The sequence below is a fragment of the Rhinolophus sinicus genome, linkage group LG04, assembly GCF_036562045.2.
Source record: "Rhinolophus sinicus isolate RSC01 linkage group LG04, ASM3656204v1, whole genome shotgun sequence".
NCBI lineage: Eukaryota > Metazoa > Chordata > Mammalia > Chiroptera > Rhinolophidae > Rhinolophus > Rhinolophus sinicus.
In genome coordinates this window covers 61,413,183-61,429,051 of record NC_133754.1, presented here as the reverse complement: position 1 = coordinate 61,429,051, position 15,869 = coordinate 61,413,183, and the positions used below count along the sequence as shown (strand labels likewise).

Here is a 15,869-nt window from a genome sequence, read left to right as displayed (position 1 = left end):
TGGAAGGCAGAAAAAACATTTGAAGAAATAATGGTCAAATTTTTCCAAATCAGATGAAAACTATGAACCCATAAATCCAAGAACCTCCATAACACAAAACAGGATAAACACAAACAAAAAAAAAGAACATCATAATCTAATTGATAAAAACCAGTGATAAATAATTGTGGGTAAATATGAAAGACACAAATAACCAATATGATTTTTGGAATTAAAGGACATTACTATAGATCCTGCAGACATTAAAAACATAACAACAACAAAAAATATTCCAAACAACTTTATGTCAATGATTTGGCAACCCAGAGGAAATGGTCAAATTCAAATAAATATTCAAAATAGTTCAAATTATTAACTTATAATACATTGATTTAGTGAACTCAGATGATACAAGGTCAATATACAAAAATTAATTGCATGTTTCATTACCATGAAGTAATGAAAAGTCCAATATGAAATTGAAATTTTAAAAATACCATTTACAACAGTATAAAAACATGAAATATTGAGAGATAAACTTAATAACATTTGTGCAAGCCCTATACACTGAAAATTATAAAACATGGTTGAAAGAAATTAAAGAAGACTTATATCAGTGTAGAAATATATGATGTTCATACATTTGAAGATTCAATGTTGTTAAGATGTTAATTTTTCCCCAAATTGATCTACAGATGCAAAGCAATCCCAAACAAAATTGAAGGTGGCTTTTCTTGTAGAAAAATGACAACTTGATTTTAAAATGTATGAAAATTCAAAGGACCCAGAATAACCAAAATGATGCTCAAAAAAGAAAATATTCGGAAGACATTCAATATCTGATTTCAAGAGATTATAACTCTACAGTAATCTAAACAGGGTGATCTATTATGTATATATAATAAGCAAGGTGATCTATTATAGATGGAGAGATAGAGAGATAATATATATGATCTATTATATATGTTATACATAATATATATAATATACATATTATATATATATATATATATATATATATATATATATATATATATATATGGAGAGAGAGAGAAAGCCCAACACATGTATACACATTTTAAGAAAGGAAAAAACTATATTAAAGTTGTAATGCTCAACATATACCAATAACAAAAGATGAATACAAGTTATGTGTATACATTTTTTTGGCACCCCCAGCATATATATGTCAGAATAGAGAATACAGAAATATGGTCAATTAATTTTTAACATAAAGAAATATAATTGAATGGGGAAAGGATGGTTGTTTCAATAGTGGTGCTAGAACTAAATATTCATATTTTTTAACGAACCTCAGCACTTACTTTATACCATTCACTAATATTGACTAACCCTGTGTCATAAACCTAAATATAAATGCTGAAACTACAAAAGTTCCAGGAAAATATCTTAACTAGATTTCATCGAAATTACAAGTTTCTGTTCTTAGGTGGATATTATTAGAAGGTAAAAAATGAAAAGACTACACACAGATTGGTAGAAAACTAGAGATACATGTCACAAACGACTCATATAGAATAGACATAGAACTACAACAAAGTAATTTTTTAAAAACTTCGATGAAATGATGGACTGAATGGTTGTGCAGATGCTTCATAAAAGATTCTTGATTTTGTCACTAGAGCAATACAAATTAAAACCACTAACATATACCACCACACACCAAATAGAAAGGCTAAAATTCAGAAGACTGACACTATCTAGTATTGGCAAGGATATGTGGCAGCTGGAAATCTTGTATATTGTTGGTTGGGTAGAAAATGATGCAACCACTTTGGCAAACTTTTGGCAGTTTTTTATAAAGTTTACATTTATCCTAGCACCCAGAAATTTTAGTCCTAGGTATTTATCCAAGATAAATGAAAACATACATCCATACAAGACTTATACATGAATGTTCATACCAACTTTTTACATAATAGCAAAACCTGGAAAAAATACAAATGTTCATCAGCAGGTGAGTGGTCTCCTCAGTCTATGGCATATCCACACAGTGAAAATCTACCAATAAAAAGATTAAACTTTTGATACTTTCAATAGCATAAATAAAACTAGAACACATTTTGCTAAGTGAAAACAGTCATACACAAAAGAGTACATGCTGCATGATTTCATTTATATGAATTCTGGAACAACAATATTAGAGTTTAGTGAAAGAAGGCGAATCAGTGGTTACTTGGGGCTAACATGGGGGAGACCATCAATTGACTCCATATGGGGCACAAAAGAAATATTAGGGGCGATGGAAATGTTTTATATCTTGATTGTGGTGGTAATTACATGGGAGTATATATTTGTCTAACCTCATCAAACTGTACACTTAAAATTAATGCATTTTATTGTATGTAAATTATATTATACCTTAATAAAGTTCATTTAAAAGTAAAAATAAACAATTAAAATTTTTAAATTAAAAATGTTTAAAGCTCGAAAGCTTTTCTTATATTTTCAGAATAAAGACCACATGTGCTCCATGAGATGCTGGATGGGTCCATCTTCCTCTCTAGCCCACCTCTCCTCCTAGCACCCACTGCCCTCTGCACCTCAGGCATGCTGGCTTTCTTTCACTTCTGGAAAAGTCAAGCTCTTTCCAAATGCCAGGCCTTTATTGTTTTTTAAACTAGATTAATCATAATCAATGATTCATGACGTACTCTCATTATAAGATATACAGCCTGCTTTACTCAGTTAACTACTTAGGTTGTTTTGTTTTGTTCTGTTTTTGTAATGGTTCTCTTCACATTTAACTGCCCTATGTCCCCAAAAATAAGATCTAGCTGGACAATCAGCTCTAATGCATCTTTTGGAGCAAAAATTAATATAAGACCCAGTATTATGTTATATTATAGTATAGTATATTATATTATTATATAAGACCCGGTCTTATATTATAGTAAAATAAAACTGGGTCTTATATTAATTTTTGCTCCAAAAGACACATTAGAGCTGATTGTCCAGCTAGGTCTTATTTTCGGGGGAACACGGGGTTTCTTCCTAGGCAATCTCATTAACTCTCAAAACTTCAGTCACCATCTGCATATTCATTGATTTCCTTGTATATCTTCAACTAACTCATCTAAGTTATCCCCATCTAAGTTATGGAGCCCTATATCCAGCTGCCCACTGGATGTCTCCAAAACATCCCAAATGCAATATAGTCAGGGAAAAAAAAAAACTCCCTTCCTTCCTAACTGGCCTCAGAAAATATCCATCATCTATTTACTTCACAAATGAAACATAAACATCATCAGTGATTCTCTCCCTCCTGCCCCATATTCAATCCAACAATATCAACTTTACTTACTAGTGTTCTGTCAGTTCATCTACTTCTCTCATCATCATCTCATCTTAATTCAAGCTACCATCACCTCTTACCGAGAGTGTTGATAACAGCCTCCCAAACCAGCCTTCCCAACATTCTGTCTGACCACCACTGATAAAACATCCACAATGCAGCCAGCATGAGATTTTTGAAATGTAAATATTATCATGTCATCACACCACTAAATCCAAAATCATTAACAGGACCTATGAGAAGAAAAAAGACCAGGTCTGAAAGACATAAAAGGAAACCCAGAGGGCCGGTAACAATGACTCTCCCACCCAGTCACCAGTTTATAGAGAAACTAGGAGTGCAGAGGCCGTGATCAGTACTTCTGTATCTTATTAACTCATGAAAAGAAGGCCATCACACAAAAGGCATTTGGTGTTATGCTCCAAATGCCTTTGGTTTTATGGAGCCAAAAAAAATTTTGGAGAATGATGGGGAGTGAGGAAGGGGCTCCAGGAAGGGGGAGGGGCAGGTGTGCTGTGCACCTGTTGCACAGTGTCATCAGGCAGAATTGCTCCTTTCCAGCGCACTGCTTGGAAAGCCCAGACCATTCCACCAGACACTGATTCGACAATCCTGTATTTTAGTCCCTCACCATCGGCACATTCCAGTCTCGTCCTCCAAAAAGGCCGATTAGAGAACCCTAAGGCCATCTTCCGACAGACTCCCTCCTTTGCTGTAAACACAGACACTTCCAAGCTGAATTTTCTGCAGACAGTATGTCTCGGGTTCTTTTTCATTTCTGTCAAGACAGAAGGAAAAATAGAAGGGAAGTTATGCTTGCATTCCTTTCCCACCAGGGCGCCCCTCGGGAGGACAACGACCGGCCCTGGGAGCTGCCCCCCAGCCACAATGGGAGAGAGCGAGTCTCAGTGCATCATTGCTGTTTCCCTTTCATTGAATCGGTAAGCGTTCCGGCCATTTTGAAGTATTATTTCCCCCTTTAGGACAATGTACTTGGGTCTGGGTTCTTTTCGCTTTGTTTATCCAGTAATCATTACAGCAAGAGGGATGCACCTGTTCCACAGGCCCATTAGACTCCGAATGGCTTCTCTCCTGAGCAGAGGCATGTAGGAAAACTGGCCTTGGCACTCAATGCACACTGCAGTAGGAGAGAATGCACGGGAGTGCCGAGAAGACTGAGCTGTAACCTTGAGCCATAACACCAAGTGGCTCAGAGCTGGGAGAGGGAGGCGGGCTGAGCCTTAGAGAGAGAGAGAGAAGGAACATGCCCAAGGTCACACTGCCAATTAGTCACGAAGCAGGAGTTACAACTGCAGAAAGCTGGTCTGTCTGGCTCCAAGCCCACACTCTCCCTACCTTGTTATATCTTGGAGCTGCTGGGAAAAGAGAGAGGTGGGGAGAGGAGGGAAGCCTTTACAGCGAAGTCAGAGGCGTGTGCCCCCACAAGCCAAGGGCTTTCTTTGTATCTTATCTCCATGTGAAAGTGGCCCACAGAGGGCTGCTGATGGAGCACGTTGGGAGCCATTGCAAGTCCAGGGGGATGAAAGGGAAAGAAGATAATGGGTGGTTCTTCTAACTCATACTTTGAGCTTCCACCAGTAGTAAGTCCCACTCACTTGGTCGAATTCCTCCTCCCTATATTTCCCTCACACTGTAAACCCAAGGGCATCCTGATTCTGGGATGAAAATGATGAGATCAAATGTCCTCACTCAGGCCTCCTGCATCCCCGTGTTGGGGAAGGGAGGGGAGGGCCGCTAGAACGGCTTGCAGAGTCTTTTGTTTGGTGTGTCAGAGCCACAGCCCAACACAGAAGCTGCTCCTGGGCCCTGGTGACTTACTTTGTCATCTGCTGCCTCTCGTGCAGGTGTGCGTATTTTAGCTGGAGGAGCCCAGGCATGGAAATCGCTCTCCCTGTGCCCATATATTATCAGTATTTTTTAACATGTCGCTTTCCAAGCAGGTAATGCATTTGCAGAGACAGTGATCTTTCATCGGGAGATTACGATGATTTGTGTCCTCTGTCTAAATTCCAGCATAAATTTCAGAGCCAGCGAGGCATTGGCTTGTGGAAAGAGCTGCGTTCTGAGATGTGGCAGGCTATCTGTGCAAAGCTCAGGCTCTCAGCCATTTGTCCTGATTAGGAAAAGGCTTTGAAATTCTTCCTGGTGCCTCACCTTCTTTATATATATATATTTTTTTTTCAGATTGCTCTTCCAGCCGGTCACCTTTGCAGCTGGGTGCAAGTCTCAGGTTATGCTTGCTGGGCTGGTCCCAAGCAACGCATTTAAACAATGCAACTGCCTGAACTCCTGGTTCTGCTGAAATTAGCAGTGTGGCTTGGGTCATGTCACCTAAGCCTCCTAGCTTCAGTTTCCAATTAGTAAATTGGAAATTGTAATCCCTACTTCACAGAGTTAATGGGAAGATTAAATAAAGGAGCACAAGTGAGAATTCCTCTTCCCATGGTACTCAGAAAACTATAGGTAAAACTATGCATTCATCCCCAATCTAGTCCCCAAATTATGCACACATACACCTTAGGCCACACACACACGTGACCACACCTTCATTGGATGGTACCTTCAGTTAGCCCCAGTTCTCCCAATGGTTGCCCTGAAATTCCCCAAAAGTATCTCTAAATAAAATGAATAGTAAGTCGTCTTATTGTGTATATTACTTTGCTCAAGCTGTACAAAGTATCATAACAAAGTACCACAGATGGGGTGATTTAAACAACAGAAATTTACTTTCTCACAGTTGTGGAGGCTGGGAGACCAAGATCAAGGTGTTAGCAGGGTTGGTTTCTTCTGAGGTCTCTCTCCAGGGGTTATATTTGGCTGTCTTATCCCTGTATCTTCACATGGTCTTTACTCTGTGTGTGTCTATATCCTGATCTCTTTCTTAGAAGGACACCAGTCATATTCAATCACACACCCTCCCAACAGCTTCATTTTAACTTAACCACCTCTTTAAAGATTCTATTTCCAAATACAGTCACATTCTGAGGCACTGGGGGTGAGGACATCAACATACGAATTCGGGAGGGATACAATGCAGCCCATAACACCATGTAATTAAAAGCATAAATACATGATGTATGATTTTAAGGATGTCTCGAAGTCAGACCAAGAGTGATGGGGCTCCCCATCTCCAAAAATAACAATGTCTTCCTTCTGTATTGTGATAATGCTTGGTTTTGAGAGTCCTGTCTCAGCCAATACATGCCAGCCCTCAATTGACAAGTGGAAAAACTGAGAGGGAAACAGAAAGGAGGGACTTACTCAGGGTCACACAGGTAGTAGTGAGGGGTAGGAATGGGTCTGGAACCTCAGTGTGTGGCTCCTGCCCTTCTCACTGTGATTCTGCATTGTCATCTTGGGAAGGTTTTCACCTCCAAAATCACATGCCGAAGGTGGCAGACGGCTCCCAAATCAGATGTGTCAGTGCCTTCAGGGCAATCCCACCGCCTGTGACATGTGGCTGGCCTGCTGGCTTGCTCTCTCCTTTGCCCTGCCCACTGCATCTAGCACAGAACTGTCATGGTTGGAACAGTAAATGCTGTCTACCATCTCACCTGTGCAGCTCACCTGTGCTGACCAGAGAGCCTGCCCTGACGTGGCCTGGAGGAACCATCTCCCTGGATCTTGTTTTGGTTTTGCTCTGTTTCTTTGTTTTAATAGAAGACTCTTTGTGCCCAGCCCTTTCTGTTGCAGAGATTGCAATGAGCCAATAGGTATGAAAGAACAACTGTGCCGCTGGGACATGTCGCATCCCGCACTAAGAGGGTTGTGGGGAGTGAGGAGGGTGGCGCAGGGCTAAAAAAGACAGTAGTCAAGAATAGTGTGCAACTAGGGCCAAGGGACTCCAGCCTCAAGGATTGAGCCCCTAATCGGGCCTACGCATAGCTTTTATTAGGTGGGGAAGTAAAGGAGAAAAAGCTTGTCAATCTCAAGATCTGTGAATCCCATACATCATAATAGGAAACTGAGTCAAGCCAATCACCCTTGCCTGCAGGAAGCTGAACCAGAAGTCTCAGGATGTATGTACTTCCCCAAAGGAGAAAACCTTTATGCATATGAATAGATGGAGAGCACATCACTGAATCTCTTCCCTCCCAGGTTGTGGGAAGGAATGCAGCCACAGAGGCAGAGGCTCTCCTTAGCCGGGAGAAGATGGGGGGCTGTGCCCACCTCTGTGAACCCTGTGGACCTCTGTGAACCCCGTGGATCTCTGTTGGTCCCCACTCGGCTGTGCCTGGCTTGAGTTGTCCCCCCCATGAGGAATCTTACTCATCATTGGCTAACCAGCCATCTTTCTGGGGCCAAACAGGGAGACATAAGGTGCAAGCACAAAGGTAAAGCAAAGTCCCTGAAAGGATCCGTCTCACAGACTCTCCTTTCTTTAGGGGCAGGTACGAGGAGACAGACGGATAGGCTGCTGCGTGGCAACAGGGACAAACACAGGAAGAGGGGAATTTGGCTGGTGACATAAATAGGCATAAGAAGCCGGGCTGTGAAAATTCACAGCCAACAGTGGCCGCTTGACAAAGCTTTGGAGACAAAAGGTGCAGACAGGGCATTGAAGACCTCAGCTACCATACTACTGTGCCCAGAAATGACTCTGGATTTAGGCCACCTGGTCCCAGGGACTATAGCCAGCTTTGTTTCCAATCCAAATAAATGAATAAATAGATGAATTAATTAACTAATTAATTAATAATGTGTGTATCTGTACACACATACAAGTATACACACATACAAGTATATCTTCCCATAGTGGTAGTATTTGCTCATCTCCATAGAGCTCCAAATTCCTCAAAACTTTTTATTCACCAGAGTAAGTGAATGTTCTGGGGAGGACAAGTACTTATTTTTAATGGACTTCTTGTGGGTCAAGTGGGAAGCAGCAGAGTGAAGTGGGAGAAGACCCAGGTTCAAGACCAGTTCTGTCCCTGGCCGGCATTGCAACTGTCCAAGTCTCTAAAGGTCATAGTGTCAGCTTCCTCAGAGAGGCTGAGAAGCCTCCTGATACGATTTTGAAAAGCATAGGCTTTAGGGTCAGACAAGACTTGGGCCACATCTCTTACTAGATATGTGCCGTTGACTCCAGCTTCTTGAAGTGGATCTCCTCATTGGGGGGCAGAAATGTGCTAAAAATGCCCATCTATCAATGGGCTCTTTGACAGGAAATGAGGTAGCATTTGTGAAAGGGCCTATTGCATCCCCTTGGCATTGGACTGTCCTCCTCCCTCCTTGGCATAGCCTTATGGTAAGAGGGGAAGAAAGAGCAGGAAGGCGGGCTGGCAACAACTGTAAGCCCTCTGAGGGGATTTGTGTGTTCTGATGCCACCACAACTATCACCCCACTCTCCATACAGCAAAGCCCCAACCTCCCCGTTTCTCCTCCTTCCTCCCTTCTCCTGGGCCTGACAGAGTATCCAAGAGCAACTACTCAAATCCCTGTGACCCCCACCACCACCACCCCGGGCAGCCAGAAGTCACAGGGAGAAAGAAGCAGGCTCTGTGGCTGTGGCTGTGGCTGTGGCCAGACAGGCTGGTACTCTCTCCAGAGCTGGCCAATAACAGCAGCAGCCCATCCACAGCCACATGGATTCACAGCTTAGCCCTTCTCAGCCTTCAAATAGTGGGGTCAGGCCCAGGTTCTCTAAAAGCGATTCGGTCTTCTGAATGCTCTCTCAAGACTCATCAGGAGGACGATGGACGAGGCTGGATGAGAGCCCAGGGTGGGGAAGAGACTGGAGAAAGGGAGCAGAGAAAGGTCAGTTGAATACAGAAGGGTTTACACTTGCACTGCAATCAGCTTTGGCACCATCAAGAAAAGTTTTCAAACAGCAGGAAGCCAGTGTCTGGCTAAAAGCAGGACCTCAGAAGTGTGTGATGATTAAATAAATACATGCCCAGCCCCCAAACCACGTCCAGGATTGGGCTCAGTTGGAATCACCCTCTCCCTCCCCTATTTCACATAGTTCTGTACCTCTACTACCTCGCCGAAATCAGCTGAATAGTCATTCATTCTGATTCTTCAGTGGACTGTAAGTATTTTGAAGGAAGAGACTCTAATTCCTGAGGTTTGAAACGCACAAAGAAATAAGTTGTTTGCTAATTTATTGAAAGATAATACCTATGTCCCACCTACAGCCCCGCCACTGAGTTCTCACAGGACTCCAAGTGCCTGCGGCATTTACTCTCGATTAGTCATCCTTGGAGCACTGAAGTCAGATGCTTCAGGGTCTCCAATTTCATTTGTTTATTTATTGTGTCATGGTCAAGTATAGATGATCCCATTGGACTTACGATTTTTCAACTTTATGATAGTGCAAAAGCAATATACGTAATATACGACGTGAGCTATCCAATGCTTTATTATAGAAGAGGCTTTGTGTTAGACGATTTTGCCCAACTGTAGGCTAATATGTTTTGAACACGTTTAAGGTAGGTTAGGCAAGGGATGACGTTCAGTAGGTTAAACGTAGTAAATGCACGTTCAGCTTCCAATAGGTTGACCAGGATATAATCCCATCATAAATTGAGCGGTATTTGTACTTGACCATCAGCATATGTCACCAGAAAGGTCCCTCTAGATGTTTAACCTCAGAAGTGCTGCTTCACACAGGTAGGAGGAGACCAGAGCTGACTATTGTCCAGCCTTCCTGTATGTAGAGATACATTATAAAAGCAACCCCAATCTAATTTTCACTTTTTTCTTTTTGATCCTTCAAACTGCAGCACGCGAGCCCAGACTGTAACACTTGGAAGCTCATCAATGGTAAAGAGTAGAGTCAGAGAAACTCGGATTTGGGAGAGACTCTAAAATCCATGAGAGGCTTTTCTCCATACTGTTACCACCTGCACCCCCTGGTATTAGAACGGAAAGCACAGGCACATGACCCTCACCATCTTTTCTGAATCAACACTGACTTCCATAACATTTCTAACAGAAACTGACCACTGAGAAGCCCTTTCCCATGTGTAATAGCGCACAAGTCGGCCAGAAGAGAAAACAGAAGTTACTCTTCATCTAATGCCACAAGCATACATGTGACAGTGGGAAAGCAACCCCTCGTCCCCAAACCACCTTTCTTCAGGTAAAATGCCATACTGGGCCCTGGACAGGAATGGCTGCAGGTAACTTCTCAGAAAGAGAAAAACAAAAGGTATTGCTTTAAAGCAGCACAGAATGAAACACCCACCCACATGGTCCTCCTCTTCCTCGGTTCCATTCACCACACCCTTTCAGAGGGACACTTAGATCAGTATCTGCTCCAAGAAGGGGAGGGCAAGAGGAGGAACAAGAAGAGAACACTCAGTAAACAGTATTATTAACCCATAGGCTGGCCATAAATCAGGGCAGGAAGGTGACCTCAGCAGGCTGGAGTAATCCTGCATGTCAGGATGAATTTATGAGGCCAATTTTATTGGCCTGCATGACCCAGGCTCCTTGGAGACGTCTCAGTAACAAATCCAATCCACTTCATTTATGAGCTGTGTACAGTGTCAGCCATGGGACCCAGCCAGAGCACACTGACCACCTCTCCAAGAGGGCACCCAGGAGCAAGGCCCTCAGGGAAGCAATGTTCCCAATCCATCCTGACTGTCACTCCCTCTGAGCCAGCCAGACCTGCTCTAGGAGTTGTCACCTTCAGACTGTTTGTCCTAGGTTCTCATCCTGGCTCTGTCCTGAGAGCCAGCACAGCTTGTGGAAAAGCCCTTCCTCTCTCCAGGCCTGTTTCCTCATTGCAGAAGGAGAATGTGGGACTACCAGTGTTGCTCAATGCCAGCCCTGGAGGCACTTGGGGAAGGACTTAGCATCTCATCTCTGGTCCCAACTGCTATAAGACAATACTTCCCCCACCCAGTCATTAGATCAACCGAAAGTGCCCCACACATTTCCGAAGGAAACTGATAATTACTGGTAGATAATATCTGAGGTCCCTCCCTGGATACAGACATCCCAGAGAGGTCTATGAAGGGACTGTTTCTCCCTCCACTTCCCCTCCCTAGAAGCAGAAAAGCTGATACTCCTTCGAGTGGCAGCTAGAGGGACCTCAGGGCCAGCCAGGAGCCATCCCAGTGAGAAGAGGCAGCGGGAATCAGGAAAGTCCTTTGAGCAGAGGACCTGCTGCATACCTGAACTTCACCTGGTCTCTGTAGGCTCCGAGAGCTGGGCGGAAGGCATTTCAGTCTATTTGACTGTCCCTGTCATCGTAGGGTTTACGGATGGTTAATTTATTCTTTATAGCACAGTCATTGATGGCTGTTAAATCACAAATGAGAGCCAATAAAGGGTGAATAGCAGCTGAAATTACACTGTTTATATGACAGCAGAGTGCTGGCTAAAAGATTCATATGCTGCTGATGAAGTATGTTATAAATTTTAATTACCATAGTTTGTACAAATGACATGTTTGAAATGCTATTGAGTAATGTGACCCTGATAATGAAACTATAAAATAAATCATTAACTTTCTGAATGAGCTTTTTTATTTCAGTACTGCACAGAGTAAACTTTTCAGTTTATTCCACATCAGTCTTTTTATGTGCCCTCCCTCCGCCCCTTGCCTAACCAGCTCCTCTTTCCACAGGCTGAGGACAAGGAGACAGTAAGAGACTGGGGACCCTGGTGAATGCCTGGAGGAGCAGCCTGGCAAGACTGACCACCACCCCCTCTAAGAAATGGCCCAGAGCCTGGGCCGGAGGTGCCAGCCTGGAGCAAGTGTTCTAGATGTGCACCTTAAATAAACCCCATAAAGTTTCCGACCTGAGGGGAAGATAGGACTCTTTTTTGAAACTGCAGACCTTCAAGAGACCTCCACCCACTGGCAGCCGAGCACTGAGGCTGATTCACCTAGCAGAGCATTGGTGGCAGAGCCCAATGTATAGATTCCATGTGGGGGTTGGGCTGCACAGAGGGTGAGAGAATGAACAGGAAACTGGGCCAATTGTCCTGGCCCTTGTAAGAGTCCAAGTAAGAGTCCAGAAGAGAAAACGACAAACAGGCATTTAGTGGGCTTTCCATTGCTGAAGCACCCCTATTTCAATGCCCTGGTCCATCATGTTTATGAATTGTCCCCCTCACAATACTCCAAAGGCACCAGTCACCATGGTTAAACACATTTTGCAGAAAAGAATCTGAAGCTCCAAGAAAAACCTAGAAGGGGCCCCACCAAGGGTCATTTAGGGCAACCTCCCGCTCCAGGAGTCACTGGCCCAAGGTCTCTCCAGCAGAGATGACCCACTCAGTCCTTCAGGACAAGAAACACACTGGTAAGTTTGGCAAAACCCTGGCTTCACAGGATAATAGCACATCAAAAGACCTTAGCCATCATTTAGTCCTAAAACTTTCAACATGGGCAAAAAGGGAGGGAAGTGGGAAGAGAAAATGCCAGGGAAGTTTTAACTCCTAGTCTTATATACATTCCTTATAGGCCTTCTTAAGGCATGTCTAGCCCAGACCTCTCACTTTGCATATGAAGAAATGGGGAGGCCCAGTAAGCAGCGGCAGAACTGGGGTTATAACCCACAAGACCAAGGATGAAAGGAGAGTAGAGCTTTTTTTATTTAGTCGGGCCAGGCTAGCCCAGGGCCACCTTGGGACAGACAGCATCACTTCACTGATGCTGTAAAATGCAGCCAGCATCCTCTGTTTCCCTTCTGGAGAAGAGTCACCAAGATGCGCCTCTTCCCTCTGCAGACAAGCTGCCTGGCAGGGAGGCAGGGCTGGTGTGAAGTACTGTTCTCTCGTTTCCTCCATTTCTCAGAACAAATCTGCTCTCTGGAATGTGCCACATGAAAAGAAGGTCACACTCAAAAGGAATTCTATGGGGCAGCCTCTCGAAGATTCCTCCCAGAGGTCTGCAGAAGAGACCCTGGCACTACAATGTGGCTTATTAAGAGACACTGCCATTAAAAGCCCTTCTAGTACTTCAGAGGCCTTGCTTCAACCATCCAGTGACAGAAGAGAAAGAGCATTCACTGTACATCCCGTTCTACAGATGAGCCAATGACAACAAACCTGGGAAGGGATTTCTCTTACATCACAGAGCTCATGGGTAGCTGAAGCAAGGAAAATCCAAACGCATTTATGAGACAACCTGGGAAATTTGAAATACGACTGAATATTTGAGGCTATTAAGGATTATTGTTAATTTTTAAGCTCTGATAGCGATGTTGCTATTATTTTTCTTTTTTAAGAATCCTTAGCTTTTAGAGATGCATACTGAAGTGATAACAGATGAAATAATGTGATATCTGTGATTTACTCCAAAATAACCCAGGGTGGGAAAGGACAGGGGTCTGATTGCATGAAACAAGATAGGCCATGAGTTGATAACTACTAAAGCTGGTGATGTTTACATGTGGGTTCATTAAGCTATTCTTCTGTCATTCAATTCTTCATAATAAAAAAATCAATTTTTCATAATAAAAAATAAATAAATAAAATACCCAAATGTCCTCATCCCCTACCCTCCATTTCCCCATGTATCCCCAGCAATACCAGGCTGGAAACAAGATCAACCTCCTTACTCACAAGGCAAGCTTCCAGCAACATGGGAAGGTCTGAACCTTCCCTTTGGTGGAGGAAGTCCCAGTGAGGAGAAGCCGGCATCAGGATGTGTCCAGGCCACTGCACTGGAGAGAGAAGCTCCTGGTCTAGAAGCTCCTGGCGCAGCTGCCTGGTACATACACAGCCAGAAGCAGAAGGTTTCCCTGGGCGGGACTCAGACCTGCTGTGTCAACTTGAGTAGGGCCCTTCATTTCTCAGAGCTTTGGCTGCCTCATTTGTAAAACCAATATGGTAGCCCCAACTAGCTACTTCAAATGGTGTGAGGATCAAATTAAATAATGAAGAGAGACTTCTAGAGAGATGGTAGAGTGTAGAGGTAAGAGCACAGATTCTGGACTCCCTGTGTTCAAGTCACAGCTCCACCTTGGATTAGCTAGGTGGCTCAGACAAGTTTTAGTCTCTTCTGCCTTGAAGTCTTCTCTAATAGAAGCAGGGTTGTTGCAAGGATTCAATTAGTTAATTTTTGTAAACAACTAAGAAAACTACCAACTATTATGTAAGATGTTATTATTATTGTTGTTGTTGTTGTTGTTATTACTCTATAATGATATACTAATATGAGATGTCAATATTAGGAAAAGAACCACAGAGTGTTAAACCAGAAAAGACTTGAGAAGTTATTGAGTCCAATTTCCATCTTTCAAAGGCTCATAGAAGTGACGGAATTTATCTGGAGTCACATCACAAGTTAGTGACAGCACTGAGCCTGGAACAGGCTCCATCCCACTAAGCAGGTGGCCACTTCTTCTGTATTACCACCCACCCATGAGGAAGCCTATGCTGAATCATGTCCTCAATCCAGAGTCTCATGCTGGACATAAGTGTCCAGGAGTCCCCATGCCCGGCGCCTCCCTGGGACTATAATGAGAAAGGACCATGGAGTTGGAAGAGAACCCTCTGCTCCTCATTCCACACCTGATCCCCAGAGAACAGAGCCTGGGCAATCAAGAGGCCCCAATGTGTCCTCTACCTTCCCTGGTGCCCTCCTGAAGAGTGGGCTGCACTGGGAAGACCTCCCCTCTGACTTATCAGCCACCACAAAAACATTTTCAAGGCGATGGTGCAAGCTGCCCTACTTACCATTAAGAGAAAGGACCACATTATTGCTGTTATAAACCATTGATTAAGGTTTATAATAGCAATAATCCCCTCGAAATTCATTGTTACTGCAGTTAATGACCAGTTTATTAGAGCGTTAACCATCCTTGGCAATGGGCTGAGTCGTTTAATGCGGGTAACGACCAATTTCTCAAGGATTATTGCTTAAATAACAATTCTTTGCGAGATGTATGCGCCACCACAAGTGCGGATCTGGCTGGAAGCTTCTCCTCAGAAATAAGTGTTAATTATTTCCTCAGAGTTGCACCACCAGAACCATACCTAAAAACCCCAAACAAAGTAATATTTCATAGACACCAAAGAATCAAAATGTTGGACAAAGGCCTGGAGATGGTCTGTGAGGGAGCCAGAGCTAGAGCCACCACTGGGTCTCTGGCCTCCCAACCGAAAGTGCCATCGGGAAAAAATACCTGGCTCTTAGACTACTCTTTCCTCTTCACTTGGCTTCATTTCCAGAATTTTCTACCTGCCCAAATCCCCCAGCATCCCCAGGGGAGAGGGATGAATAATGGGAAGCATGACAAACCCAGGCTTCATAAAAGTTTCATACACTCTGAAGCAAATATTTGCCTACACCTGACCATTCACGTCCTAGAAGACTTGGTAGAACAGGGCAGCAAACAATGAGTGGTACACAACAGTTTGCACAGTACAAAGTGTTTGTCTGCTGTAGCCATTGGCTGCTTTGGGGTTTGCTCCAGGGAGAAAAAAAAAAAAATTAGTGTTGGCTACATGCCTCATAGCTCACCGTGGGCTCTGAGAAGTCCAAGCATCATTAAATATAATAATAGTGCCAGGGGACCTTATTATCATCTAGGCCACCCTCCTTGTTTTGCAGGTGAGAACTAAGGGCCCAGAGAGAATAGGAGG

General features: G+C 43.4%; 1 long non-coding RNA gene across 2 annotated transcripts in view; it reads right to left on the bottom strand.

The window, feature by feature from the left end:
• The window catches only part of LOC141571038 (uncharacterized), a 231,692-nt gene that overhangs the window by 100,577 nt on the left and 115,246 nt on the right, over positions 1-15,869 (bottom strand). For both annotated transcript variants that reach the window (XR_012495526.1, XR_012495525.1), the window contains exon 2: positions 3,927-4,073. This is a non-coding gene — a long non-coding RNA (uncharacterized LOC141571038). The remainder of the gene's footprint in view (positions 1-3,926; positions 4,074-15,869) is intronic.